Here is a 15,122-nt window from a genome sequence, read left to right as displayed (position 1 = left end):
GTGTGTGTGTGTGTGTGTGTGTGTGTAAAATAGGTGAAGTTAGTCTTATACATCTTTAAGTATTTAAATAAAAGGCATTATGGCGGTTGTTTTCTTTAGCAATTATGAGTATTAGAAAACGCCTATAAGTGTTAAAAAGCTGGCTTTATGATCATGAAATATAGATGTAACTAATCAAGCTATGCCTAAGTTAAGATCAGGAATAAACTATTATACCCTAAATTAAATGATAAAACCTAGGATTAAATTAGAACATTTTAAGAAATGGAAACACAGACAATCAGTGGTAGTGTACACCTTTAATTCCAGCACTCAGGAGGCAGGGGAGGTTAGAGTTCTATGATTTCGGGCCAGCCTGGTCTACAGAGCAAGTTCCAGGACAGACAGAACTACACAGAGATACTTTGTCTAGAAAAACTAAAAATGAAAACAAAAAAACAGAAAACAAACACAACTTGCATAATGGGTACATATAATTTTATGGCCAGCTGCTAGATAGTTGATCAAACAATAACTCATGTGTGTGTGTGTGTGTGTGTGTGTGTGTGTGTGTGTGTGTGTGTGTATTTAGGTGCAATTTCAAATAAGGTTCTAGAAAGTACATTGGAGGTACAAGTCCGGTGTTCTGTATTTCCAACTTTACCTTGAGCAATGTATTTCTCTAGTGTCAGTGTTGTTGGTTTAATTGATAATGCATCTATGATGCTGAGGATCCAATCCCCACACTATGCACATGCATTCTGCCGCTGATCTGCATATCTCTTTCATGCACAATGCTTTTTAGAATGGTTGTGAGTTTTAAGTGGAATTCCTTATTTTTTAAAATAGTGCTTAGCCAATGCTCTTACACAGGAAATACTGAAGGATTGTATTTGCTACTAAATTTTATTATTGTCTTCTTTTGCTTGTGTGGAAAGTAACAAAAGATTTTCTACACATTTACTTTTCACAGAACCCATGAAAGTTGAGAATGACAAATGATGGATATTTTAAACTAAGGGAAAATGAACTAACAGCCTTGTTGGCAACAAACTGCTAAATTTAACATTCACAAAGACAACAAAACTATTTACCTATTTTTTAATTAATTCATAGAAGGAATAGGAAAGTCACTTTGAGGTAAGGGACACTCCAATCTGGAACAACTTGAAGAGGAGGAAATCACATTGTGTGTCACTGTGTAGTTAAAGAAATGAGGCTAGAAGTGAACATCACTTCCTTAAGGGGTCTCCATTGGATACTAGTCATAAGTCCAGAACAACTGATGTAAGACAAAAAGTTTCTGGCCACTAATTTGGGGGAGGTCAAATCAGCATGAACAGCAGTTGAGGTGCTGAATGACAGGTTAGGGTAGCACATGCAGTGGTCATGGCAACAGATATTATGATACGAGCTGAACGTGGGAGACACCCACACCAGCAGATGGAGGAAAGAAGCGCAGCACTGACAAGAGGAAGATAAAGCCCCAGGAAACATCTCAGAACTCTGAGCTCCAACCACAGTACTAGCTAAGAGGAGGCACTGAGCTAATGAGGGCTCACTGCTGACGCTAATCTATTTAGCCAACGCGTTTGGTTCCATTTCAGAATAAGATACATAACGATTAAAAACAATAAGAACATAACAATGAAGGAAAGTATCAAAGACTAAGAAATGTTACGAGAATTTTTTAAAAAGCATGCAATATGGCATGTATTTAGTTATTAAGAATGCCATTATACAAGCACTAGCTAAAGCTCCAATAAAATGACAAAAATAAAATGATGTCACTTTAGCCTATAGAGGTCATCCAAGATATGATCCAGAATTCCTATTTAAGCAGTAGTTCTGAGTAGGGTCATCTTATTTTTTTGTCATCTTGAAAAGTGTTCATGACATTTTACCTGAATATACAGTGTACAAGAACAAGGGTCCTCACATTGCAGGGAACAGAACAGCCTCCCACAACAACTGAGATGGGTAGGAATGGATTCCAAGGCTGGGAAAAGGAAACCATGTGCAAATAAGTTTTAAATAGCAGGCCATGGGCTTAATTTTTAGTGTACTAGAATATATTGAAAGTCCCATTAAATGTAAATAAAAACAGTATACAAATGAAAGAGATAAAACATTTTAGGAGTATATGTAGAATATACGCTGAATAAGTAAATACATTTTTTTCTTTTTCAAAATATTTATTAATATCCACATTAATGTTTCAGTTGCTGCTGTTTCTACACCAAAGAACAATAGTGTAGGGTTTTTTTTTGTTAGTGTGTTTTTCAATATTCTGTTTAATTTACCATGTGATTTATTCTGCTTTTGTTTGAGATGGGGTACAGCTATGTAGGCACTAACTGGTCTGAACCTCACTATGTAGATCAGGTGGGCTTCTAATTAGCAGAGTTCTGCCTGCCTCTGCCTCTGTCTACCTAGTACTGGGATACAATTTTAAGAACAAAGAGTATCAGACATATTTCCCTTTTAGGAAGAAGCCTGAGTAAATTAGTGAAGGACATTTTGTGACATCTGAAAAGTCAATCAGCAACTTAAACCTGAGATAAATTAATTTGATTTTTTTCTGTCCATAATAGAATAGCCTGCGTTACAGAAGTATAGGGAATTTTAATTCAGAACATGGATGTTCTGGCAAGAGATAACGTCCAAAGACTTTCTAGGTCTGTGTGATCCAGCTGGAATAAACGCTTTTAATTTAGGAGACAGAGGCAAGCAGTCCTGAGTTCAAGGCCAACCTTGTATAGAGCAAGTTTCAGGTAAAGAAAAGCTTAGGTCAAGGTATGGTGGTGCACATCTTTAGTCCCAAACAGTGAAGTAAAGATAGTTTGTAGAAGGTAGCACCTATGTTTGAAAGTGAGTCCTAATTGAGTGGCAGAAAAGATGATGAATCATAGAAAGATTTGACATAATAGGATTGGTCCCAATTTTCATGAGAAGAAAGAGGAAAGGGAAGCTACTTAATATGCAAATCAGAGAGAGAGAGAGAGAGAGAGAGAGAGAGAGAGAGAGAGAGAGAGAGAGGAGGTGATTTCACCAGGATAGTAATATTAATGAAAATTCAAGGGAAAAAAACAGAAATGATTTTTGTTGACATAGACCTTAAAAATAATTTAAAATGAATCTTTAAATTTATGTTCATTGAGCACTGAGAACATATATCAAAGATTTTTGGAGGGCATATGCTAACAAAAAGTAGCACAAGGCATTGCATAGCAATTTCTCATTTCCAAAACTCATAATAACAAAGTTAAGTGAAGGGTTCATGTACTAAGAAGAGATATAGAAACTGAGCACAGAGCTGTTTTCCATCTGTGAGGGAGTTGGGAAGACTCACATTGTTTGGATGAAGATGCAAATTTGTAAATAATTAATGTGCAGTAAGAGTGTGTGACTGGTGGCTTAATTGCAAGAAAATGGGATTAGAAAAAAATCCGGTTAAGCAGCCAGGTCAGTAGAGAGGACAACAAAATTTGAGAGAATGAAGTAAGTTAGGAAGCATCATGTCTCCCTTTGTTGGGAGGGAAGGAGGGAGGGAAGGAGAGAGAGAGAGAGAGAAAGAGAGAGAGAGAGAGAGAGAGAGAGAGAGAGAGAGAGAGCATTTGAAAATAATTTCTATTTTCAAAGTTCCTTCTAAAAGGCTTAGTATCTGTTGGCCACTTGAGTCACAGAAGACCAAGAGAGAAAATACTACTGTAGTGACTTTTGTCAAATGAGAAATGTAAAACACTTATAACCAGAATTTTATTCAAATTTATATTAATATGTTAAAATAAAAACTAAAAGTGGCCCTTCAGTTTTTAGGCTTCATGTAGCAAGAAAATTAAATGCTCTCATATATAAGGGAAAGATAATATCCCCTGTGATACAGTGGACAAGTTTGTTTTATAACATCAGGAGCGTGGGTGGGAGCACAGATGGCAGACTCATTCTTCGATATAATAATTATTGTGTAATAGGTCTTTGAGTAATTTTTACCTTACTTTGTTTTTTGAAGCTTCCTCTAATCACTGTGTATTGTTTATATGATGAGATGAGAAAAATCACAGCACTTTTAAGAAGACCGAATCTGACTCACTCTTTACCTTTGAAAGCAGTTCAGCTTTGCTGTATTTGGAAATCTGAGGACTCATTGCTAAGGAAGCCTGGCCATGGTGGTGGATTTATACATTCATAGCACTGGGATGTTATCTTATTTACTGCTTGATGGTGACTTATAAGAATACAAGGGATGGGATGACAATTGAGATGTGATATGAATAAATTAATAAAATATATTTTTAAAAAAGAATAAAAAGAAAGCTGGCAACAGAGTCCATATCAGAGACAACCTGAGCTTCCCTTACTAGAAGACCCACATGAAGCCTGAGATGTCCATTGGCTACATCTCTACAGGGGGCCTAGGTCCAGTCCATGCATGGTCATTGGTTTGTGCTTCAGTCTTAGGCCTTCTGCGTCCTGGTTTGTTGGCTCTATTTGGTCTTCTTGTGGAGCTCCTGTCAATTCCAAGTCCTTTTCTCCTTCTCTTCACTTTTCCACTAGACTCCTTATGCATTACTCAATGTTTGGTAGTGAGTCTCAGCATCTGTTTTGAATTGCTGCTGGATGGAGCCTCTCAGAAGACAATGCTGTTAGGCTCCTGCCTGCAGGAATAGCAGAGTACTGTTAATAGTGTCAAGGGTTGGATCACTCCCATGGAGTGGGTCTTTGGTTTGGCCAGGCATTAGTTGGACATTCCCTCATTCTATCTGATCTATCTTTATTTGTGCAAACCTGGTGGGACTGCCTTGCCTTGCCACAGGGGAAGAGGACACATTCAATCCTGATGTGACTTGATAAACTGGTGTGGATGGGACTAGGGGAGGGGGAGGGGAAAGAGGGAGGGACAGTGGGACTAGGAGGAGGAGGGGGATGAGGCTATGGCTAAGATGTAAAGTGAATAAATAAATAAAAATTTAAAAGAATAAAAAGAAAGTAAGACAAACACCATATAACTTAAAAGCCAAATAAAATTTTCTTGAGATATATAAAGTTGATTTAAAAAAAAAAATCTACACATAGCTGTTAGACGGGAAAAAGCAAACCCTTCGTTTGACCATTATGGTATTCTATACAGCGAGAAACCTTAGGTACCATGAGACTGAAGGACATGAACGACCCCACCATACTCTCTGCACCAGCCTCCGTAATTAGAACTATGCATCTCCCATTCTGACAAGGGTACACAGTAATTTCCTAAGTTACTAAATAGCAACATTAAAAGTTACTGTTATTTATGACCATATGTCCTTATATATACATGTATGTGTGGCCAGAAGAGGGTGTTGGAGTCCTGGAAATGAATTTACAGCTAGCTGTGAGTGGCTTGACCTGGACGATGAGAGTCCTTTGCAAAAGCAGACATTTTTAAATGATGGACCTTCTCTCCAGTTCCTCAAACCATCTATAAATTATTTTTTATACAATATATTTTTATCATAATCTTTCTCTTTACCAGCAACAAGAATATCCCAACCAACTTCACTACCCACTCACATCAATTCTCATTCTCTCTCTCTCTCCCTCAAATTAACCAAGAAAAGCAACAAAAATGGAAAAAAAAAATGAAAACTGAGTAAAAGAAAACTATGGCAATAAATACAAAACAAAACAGAAAAATGCACAGAAAACATCAAATCCATTTTGCATTGACTAACTACTTCTAAGTATTAAACCTGTCCAGGAAGGAGTATGTTTGATAAACCCAGTGAAACTCCACTGGAGAAAACTGATTATCTCCTATTGAAATGTCACAACATAGCAAAACTTTACTCTTGATCAAGAGAGCATGCTCAGAAAAGAAAACACACCAAGGCAGTTAAGTATATTTGATTTTTATTCAAATGCAGATTTGTCCTTCCCCAGTTAGTTGCTGTCCATTTCAATGTCATTTCTTTTCTTTCTTTTTTTTTCTTTTTTCTTTTCCTTTCAAAGTCTTTTCTTATTGGCCAATTTTAAAAGAATAAGTGCAAATGAAATGAAGGAAAGAGACACTGTGGTCATCCACCATAGCAAGTTCTGAGAACAAAGCAGGATCTTTATGAAAACAAATTTTTTGCTAGATTTAGAAGGGATTAAACCATCTGAGGAAAGGTTTTATGGGAGAAGAGAGATGAAGAAATTTGAATTCCTTGTCATAAACACAGTTTTATATTTGTTACATAAGATTCATATTTAATGTTTTCTATGCTATTAAAGAAGCGTTTATTTCAAGACTATTTTAATATCTCTATTCCCAAACAAACATGTTTCAGGAATGTATATGCTTAACTAAGATGTTGATTTAAGGCCCAAACCTAGGGACTCCTCTTTGAACCTATTATAACACCAATAATTAGGGGTTTATAGTTAAGGGGGCTGGAAATGATGGGTAGAAAATTATGAGATGGCACCCATGGTCAGATTCTTGGTATAATGAGCTGAAGGTATTCTTGGAATGCAAGCACCTCATCATTAAAGATGGAAGATGAAGAAATTTATTGGGCATCAAGGCTAGTTGGCTTCAGGGATGCTCAAGAAATTGACTAATCAGGGTCTTTTGCTGACATTGGGATAGGCTCTTCAAAAACAAGATGTAGGTCCAGACAGTGCCAGCCAGGAAGGAGGCACACAGGCAGGGATTTGCCAAAATATTTGATCAAGAAAGAGGCTTTGTCAAACTCAACAAATAGAAGCTAGACAAGATCAAAGGCTTAAATATAAGGAAAAGTTCTTAAAATCAATGTTTGGGAGCTGCTTTAACCTGTTAAAGAGGATGGGGGAAAGAAGAAAAGAAAAAAGAAAATATCTTATTCAAAGCTGATTTGCTGATTTGTTGGCACAGAATGTCCATATTTCCTTTACCAAAAATAATTTTTAAGGCAGACAAATATGGAATGTCACCCACATATTTCCTGTTAAAGGAAAACTTCCTGCCAGAGCCCTGTAAAACACTACAATTAGAGAGGAACACCACTGTGTGCGAACAGTAAAACTGGAGCAGGGCCATGCAAACACCAGAATCTGTTTACAGATCCAATTATTACAGTAACTTCAAAAATAATTAATAAAAAGTACTCATTAGCTGTAATGTTTCCCTCAAGGCTCCACGTTTAACCACGTTCTAATCCAAGGTGTGATCTCATGGCCAGGAAAGGGGCTCATTCTGCTCCCCTGTTTGCACTGATTGCTTTTCTGTACACTTTTGTTCTAGTTTAAGGAGTGGGAAGGAGAGGGGAAGGCAAACAAAGGGAGGGGAGGGGAAGAGAGAGGAGAAAAACATTTAAAAGTGAGGAATTGTTTTTAAAGACAAAGGCAGCCTACGTCCATTCAAAAGTCAATAGAAGGCACTATACTAGGAGCACATGCATTTCCCTGGCAGCCATATATGGTAATATAATCCTTTTAATCACTTCTGGAAGCAACTGACTAGAATTGCCACTGTAATTTGTTTCCACAGCCACATCTTTTAGTTCATTCATGAAAATTGATTTTTTTTTTATAGCTACTTATTATCTGATTGAACCCACTAACTTCCCACCCAATGTGTCTGCCGCCTACAGTTTCACGTTGTCCAGCTCCAACAGGACCAGGTTTCAGGGAGAACACTCTGAAAGACCGTTGGCACTCCTTGTCACTGACTTACCAGCAGATAGCCCCACATAGTGTAAGGTTCCTCGCTCTGGTTTCTGACAGTGTTTTGAAGAAGGAAGAGCCAAAGCCAGATGCAGCGGTGGATATCCATAAACCCAGCACTCAAGGAGGCCGAGGCAGGCAGAACTCTGTGAGTTCGAGGCTAGCCTGGTCTACAAAGCAAGTCCAGGACAGCCAAGGCTACACAGAGAAACCCTGTCTCAGGGAGTCTTACGGAAGAGTTGCTAGATAGAAGGATCTGGAACAGACAGGAGCTCCAATGGAGCCAACAAATCTGGATAGAGGAGGGGAGATGCTGCAGAGACTCATGCACCAACCAAGGATGCATGGTGAGGACCTAGACACTCTGCTCAGATGTACTAAATAGGCAACACAGTCTCCTTGTGAGTCCCATAATATGGGGAGTAAGGACTACTTCTGATATAGACTCTGGTACCCACTTGTGACAGCCTTACCAGGCCACAGAGGAAGAGGATAGAGACAGCCCAGATGAGACTTGATAGGCTGAGGTCAGATGTTAGGGGAGGAGGGCTCCTACTTTTTTGAGGACTCGTAGGGGGATCAGGGAGGGAGGGTGGGACTTGGAAGTGGTGAGGGAGGGGGCTACAATTGGGATGTAAAGTGAACAAATTAAAAACATAAAATCAAAGTAAATTACTAAATCTAACTTTAAATAGCAACACAGATGATATGATTTTATGGAGACTGAAGTATTTGCTCTCTATAGATTTTTATATGGTAAAAAAATTTGCAGATTATCATACATTTTGGTTAATGACAATACATAGTATTATTAATGGAGTTTCATGTTAAGATGGGATTGTTTTAATATGCTGTTGACTTAAATTAAATCCTTAATCTGGCTGTATAATATCTGAAGAATAGCCAGTGTCTCATTAGAATGACAAGAAATGTTATCACATGGCATGAGCAGAAGAGAGAAAAGGAGATCCACAGAAGTACAGTGGTACACATTTCTTAATCTTTTGTTTGTTTGTTTTATATATTTTTTATTAATTTATTCTTGTTACATCTCAATGGTTATCCCATCCCTTGTATCTTCCCCTTCTTCCCTCCCTCCCAATTTTCCCCTTATTCCCCTCCCCTATGACTGTTCCTGAGGGGGGATTACCTCCCCCTGTATATGTTCATAGGGTATCAAGTCTCTTCTTGGTAACCTGCTGTCCTTCCTCTGAATGCCACCAGGCCTCCCCCTCCAGGGGACATGGTCAAAGGTGAGGCACCAGAGTATGTGAAAAAGTCATATCCCACTCTCCACTCTACTGTGGAGAATGTTCTGACCATTGGCTAGATCCAGGTAGGGGTTTACAGGCGGTACACATTTCTTTATGAGATTTTGTATGCGTCTCTACAGACTACAAAAGAGGAGCGAGCTATTGTATTTTCATTAGTTATTTAAAGTCTAAGTTAAAAAGCATTGCCAAACAAACAAAAAATGAAAGAAAAGAAAGAAGAACCTAATCTTCAATTAATTGCTATGTATTTATACAGATTTTAGAAATAAATGTTCTCATTTCTAGTACTGTTATCTGTGCATTTGAAATGTAGAAGAAACAAAACCAACATGTAACAGTAAAAGTCACTTAAATTCTTAGAGCAAGGATGTTTTATTCACAGTTCTAGCATCTGTCTATCTATCTATCTATCTATCTATCTATCTATCATCTCTCCCTCCCTTATTTGAAGAGTGGATTAAACATATGCAAGTGGGCAGAAAAGAGATATAATCCCAGAAGAGTTGAGCAAAAGAAATCTGAGAAAGCGAGACTACCACAACAAAATAACAGGTTCTTAGGCAATTTAAGTGTTTACTAAAAGATGGCCTGTATTCAATCAACTTCTTTTTGGCAAACATGACACAGTGACACTAGATGTCACTTTGTTCCTTATAACTGTGACAAGGTACCATGGTTAAGTAGAAATCAAACATTTGGATTGTTGTCATTCTCTGGGACATGATGATTTCATAAGCAATTCCATTTCATGAGAGTAGAGTACCAACAATGAAACAATAGTATACTTTATGACCACAAAACAGATTAAAAGTATTATTAACTGTGACATTTATTTTCACAAGAATGTGCATGTTAATATCTTTGTACATTCATTGATATCTTACTTTATTAGTTTAAGACATAATTATTGAACAGCTAGCCACTTCAGATAATTTTATGGCATACTCAAGCAGACACATTCTCTGTTCTAAATAAGTATTTGTTTTTAACAAATCCTATAATCATATTTCTTATGTGGAGAAATTTACAACGGGCACACAAACATATTAAATAGTTTACATCTAGAAAAGCTAAACAAGATTTAAAAACTAATCAAGATAACTAACGAGTGAGGTAATGAAAAAGAGGTAGGGTCTACAGAACGGATCAGAATAGCTTCCTTAAGGGATTGAGAACAGATTTACATGAGAAACACCGTCATTTCAAGGGTATGTTTCTGTAAAGAATAAAGAAGAAAGCAGAGGAAAAGCATGGAGGATCTTCATGATGCTGCAGCAAATTTGGATTATGCAATAGGTTAAGAGACTACACTAAGTGAATTACTAAAGCTGTACTACCAACTAAGCAGGGGACTTCCATTATTCTTCTCTACTTCAAGTAAAATGAGCAATCATTGAAGGTTTTTGGTAGGAATATAAAGCATACTGCTTTTTTTGGTAAAGTTTACTTAACTGTTTTTCTTTTTCACATACTTGTTTTACAGAATGGCAGGTCCATGGTCATTCAAGTGTACCATGTGTGCACTTTGACAGTACGGACTCATATACTCCAGTTTCACCCTTTCTTCCTTCTTTTTCAAAAACACTACCCCTTCAACTTAAATGTCACATGTATATATGTAAATGTATACATATATATATATATACATATGATTCTTGAAGTATGAGTATATGTATATAACTATACATACATGTATATTAATATATTTTATTCTATATCTGTGAGTGAAAGTATGGAATACTTGTCTCAATCTGGGTTGTTTTGCTTAATTTGGTGATTGCTAGTTATATCCATTTCCTTGCAAATATTATACTTTTGTTTTTCTTTATGAATGAAGAAAATGACATTGTGTACATATACCAACTCTTAACTGTGTGCATAATGATATAATAAACATGGTTGTGAAAGTACTTCTGTGATATGTAGTCTTGGTGCCACCTTATGTATACAACCAATTGTAGCCTAGGTGGGTGAAACAGAAGTTCTATTTAGTTCTTGAGAAAATTCTGTATGGATCTGGTTTTTTTTTTTCTATCTTGCTGTTGCTTTTCTGCATACTTACATTGTTATATTCTGTGGAGAATTCTCAGAACTCTATATTCTGAATAGAAACTGAGGAGCGTTGTCCAAACTTTGCTTCCTCCACTGTTCTTTGTGGATTGTTGGTAGAGAGTATTATAACATCAGGGATTTTTAGTCTTTTGGTACTGGTAAGGGATGTTAGCAAACTTCTACTGGCATCTTAGGCCCTAACATCTTTAACCACATCCTTTTCTACTTCCAGGAAGCTAGTTAGTGAGTCTCACATCAGTCTATGGCTGAAACGTGATTTTCAACATGCAGGCATTATGTAGTTTGTACTGAGAGCTTTTCCCCATCTCTGAGGAGGTATTCTTATGTGAAAACTTAGAAAAGTCCTGTGCAGATGCCCTAGGGCTGCAGAGTCGCCTATTCAGAGAGGCACCTTTGCCTTTAAAGTTGGCTAGCTGCTGCCTTCACGGGAACATTTTTTAAATGCCTTCCTGCTTGTCACTGCTCCTGTCAAATTCTGAAAAGAGAAGATTTTCCCAATACTTATATGGTATGTGAAATCAACCTTTCTTTTTGGTTGGACCCCAGGTTTTTTGGCAAGACATCTACTGTTGGTTGTATTTTGGGGGGTGTTTGTTTTATTTTCTACTTTTCCTTTGGTTTTCACCCCTCCCAATGCTGAAACATGTGTCTCCTGTGGGATTTTGATCTTTTTAAAATTATCATCAGAGGCAAGGGTAGAGATCCTGTTCCACGGAGCTCCGACCTCTACTCAAGTAAATCTGAGTTCTTTGCTTCACAGCAATGGGAAAAATAAAACAAGGTAGTACAGTGGAGTTGGAATTCTACTTGAAGTTGTGCAAGCCAGAGAAAATGTTGGTTGTCTTCCAACACTGCTTTCTGCTTCATTAGTTAGAAATGATGTTTCTAACCAAATCTAAACTGAGTCCTCAGCATCTGTTTCCTCCCCCATGCTGAGGTTACAAGCAGAAGCATCCATGTCTGGCTTTTAGAGAGGCGCTGGGGATTTGAATTCAGGTGTTGATGACTGTAGGTCAAGGTCTTTAAACCACTGAAGCGTATTCCTAACCTCCCCTGAACAAAAACAAACAAACAAAACAAAACAAAAAACGAGCCAAAACAAACAAAACTATTAAAAAAATATTTAAGAACTGGGTCAATAAAAAGCATTCAGGAGAAGTTTAAAACACACCTAACCATAGGAACGGGCTTTGGTAGAATCACAGCTACTGCATACAACAACCTTAGTCATGATTTTGGTGAGTTATAAGGGTTTTTTTTTTTTTTAATCCTCAAAGGGATGTTAAGAAATTTAAATGAAATCACAGATCACGGGCTGGTTCTTTGTTGGTGTGGTGTTTGTTGGAGTTACAGTTGATAAGGTATCCTGAGGACACAAAAGTTGGGAGAGCTTCACTATAAACAAAAGTTAGTAGGCATGCTTATGAGATTTTCAGAAAGTATCAGAGAAAGCTAATATACACTCGAGCCTTAAGCCTGGTTTACTTTAACATTTCTGAAGGAAATTTTCTTTGTATGACAGCACTTTTCATTGCAAATGTTGGTATTTTTGCTGAGATTCTTGGTGTTTCAGCTAGTGAGAGAGCTTTTACCAGGCTCTGGCATGAGGGACCCTTTGATCCTGTATTTTCTCTGTCTTCTTATCTTTCTCCATCTCCCTTTGTCTACTTCAGTACCATCTCTCCACACCCTCCCTACAAACCCATCATAAAGCATGTACTTCTGAGAGTACAGATGTGGGCAACTTCTCCAGTGCTCTTCTATTAAGATTAGGATCCAGGTTCTGTAGTGAATCTTGCTGTACAGTAGGAACTGAGGACTCCCCAGCTGCGAGTCGTCCCAGCGCAATGGACTGTGTCTTTATCTTCTGTCCTGCATTTTAAAGTTTGTCTTTCTTTTTTCTTTAATTACCTCATAAAAGATCTGCTCTTCAATGATGTCTAGTCTGTTCGCCTGAGACTCAAGCAGATCGTCTAGGAGTCAGTGAGCGGTGTCACTTATCATCTTCAGCCCTGAGCAGCATTTTAGTGTGACTCCTGTTCTCCTCTTCTCTAGCAACATTTAGGGAAAATAAAACGTGTGTTTCAGAGAGCCTTGAAAATGTGTTCATAGAAGTCGGTTCATTTGAGAAATAGTAATGCCCAGCCCACCAGGGTTCGACTAAGGTTTGGGAGGAGAATTTTCCTGTACAGGGACAGAACACAGGACACGAAGAAGGGGGCAAGTCTACATTCTGATCAAACCCCGTTTATTGAACATTTTCACAGAGATTTTTTAGGCACAGAGGCATGGGTATTTGCATAAGCAAGGGTTGCTATGGATACCTAACTCTGGAATGCTCCAGCAGGTGTCTACGTTTACAGCTGCTATAATTGCAGAGAGAGAAATTCCAGGGAAGTTGTGAAGGATCTAGTTAGTCAGGAAAAAGTTCCAGGAACTGCTGCTCAAAGGCAACTGGCCTTTTATCTGATCTTATCAGTAGTCTTACCAGAAAAGGAGTAGCTCAGGGGTCTAGAATGACCAGCCCCCACAATAAACCACAACAGGTGTATAACTGCTACACCAGGACAAGGTCAGCTGGTTTTCGGTAAATGGCAGACTGTTGGAGAAATAGGAACCTAGGCTCTGACAAGATGGCTGAACATTGGCCATGTAGCCCGTCCCCTACATAGTAAGATGGTTTTCATTGTCTTTTACAAGCTGTGAGTATATAGATAAGACAATATTTACCCAGTAGAACAAATTCAGACTCCAGAGAAAAATAAATAGTGTCAATAGAATTGCCTATGCCATGCAGTTAGAATCTTAACTTTTGGGTCCTGGCCCTTGGTCAGCATCTACACCATTAGGGAAGGGCTTACCAGCTCTAAAGCATATGCACTCTTCCTAGATGCACACCTCCAAGACATTCACCAGCAGGCTTGTTTTATTACTCATTGGCAACGATATTTAAGTATTACAATGTGTGTACTCAGGTATTTTGTTTTGTTTTTTTAAGGATATCTAACAATGTAACTAAAATTGTAATGAACAGCAAAGAGGTGGCAAGAAAGAGGTTCCTCGAGAATCAGCATCTGAGGGGTTTGGTGAACCCATCACTGATATTGTGACATGAATAAGGGGTTCAACTTTTCTCAGGCAATTTACATACTAAATTTCACCCAGTAATAGATAATGACTATGTTCAAATGAATAGGTAATAGGAATATGTCAGAAAAATTATGAATGTAAATATCACAGTATACTTGCCTACTCATGGCTATGGAAACTTGATAGGCCATTCTGAAATGAGGCTACAAATAAGAATCTTATTTACTCACACAAACTACCGTGAGTATTGTCCTAGAAAATATTACACGATGTCTTGAAATACAATTGGATTGAAACAGAATATAAAATGTGGACACTACAACTAATTGCACTAATCTAGACTCTGAAAAGAGTTAAGTAATCAAAATTCAGTGTTTTGCCTAACAATTAGGTGAGATACTTGGCAACTTTGCACACTAATTAGCCAATACCATGTGCCAGTTAATACCCATTGGAAATCTGCCATTTGCTGATTGAAAGAAATAACTGTGCCAACAGTTTCTAAGTTTGATTTAATTAACAGTTTTGTTTACTGCTTCTTAGGATTTTCATTTGGATGAAAATAGATGTAAATTATTAATTGTATATCTTAACTTGGGAAGTGGTTTAGAAATATTTTCTAACTTTACTTTTTGTTAAATTTGTTAATCAGAGATCCAAGTAAGATTTCAGGGGGAAAAGTAAACATTTATTTAGCAAGGATATGAAAACATTTTAAAAGAAATGTTCATAGATATGAAATATCACATTGTTCTAAAAAATTAAATGTGTTTGATATAAATATTCAAGTTTGTAGAATATGAGTGCAAAGAAGATAGATAAAATTTATGCTTTATGTCACGTTACCAAACAATAGTTTTGAAATGTAAGACTCAAATAAGGATTACAATAGGATAAAAATAACATGGACAGCATATCTATTAAACATGGTTTACTTTCTAAAGATTTTGAGTTTAAAAGAGAATCCGTGTTATTTTGAGAAGCAGATAGAAATGTCCAGCAAGTTGATAAAATAATCAAGACAGAAAACATTTTCAT

This window comes from Acomys minous (assembly GCF_964271855.1).
Source record: "Acomys minous genome assembly, chromosome: 13".
Classification (NCBI taxonomy): domain Eukaryota; kingdom Metazoa; phylum Chordata; class Mammalia; order Rodentia; family Muridae; genus Acomys; species Acomys minous.
The sequence above is the reverse complement of the archived record's forward strand: the minus strand, read 5'-3'. Positions refer to the sequence as shown.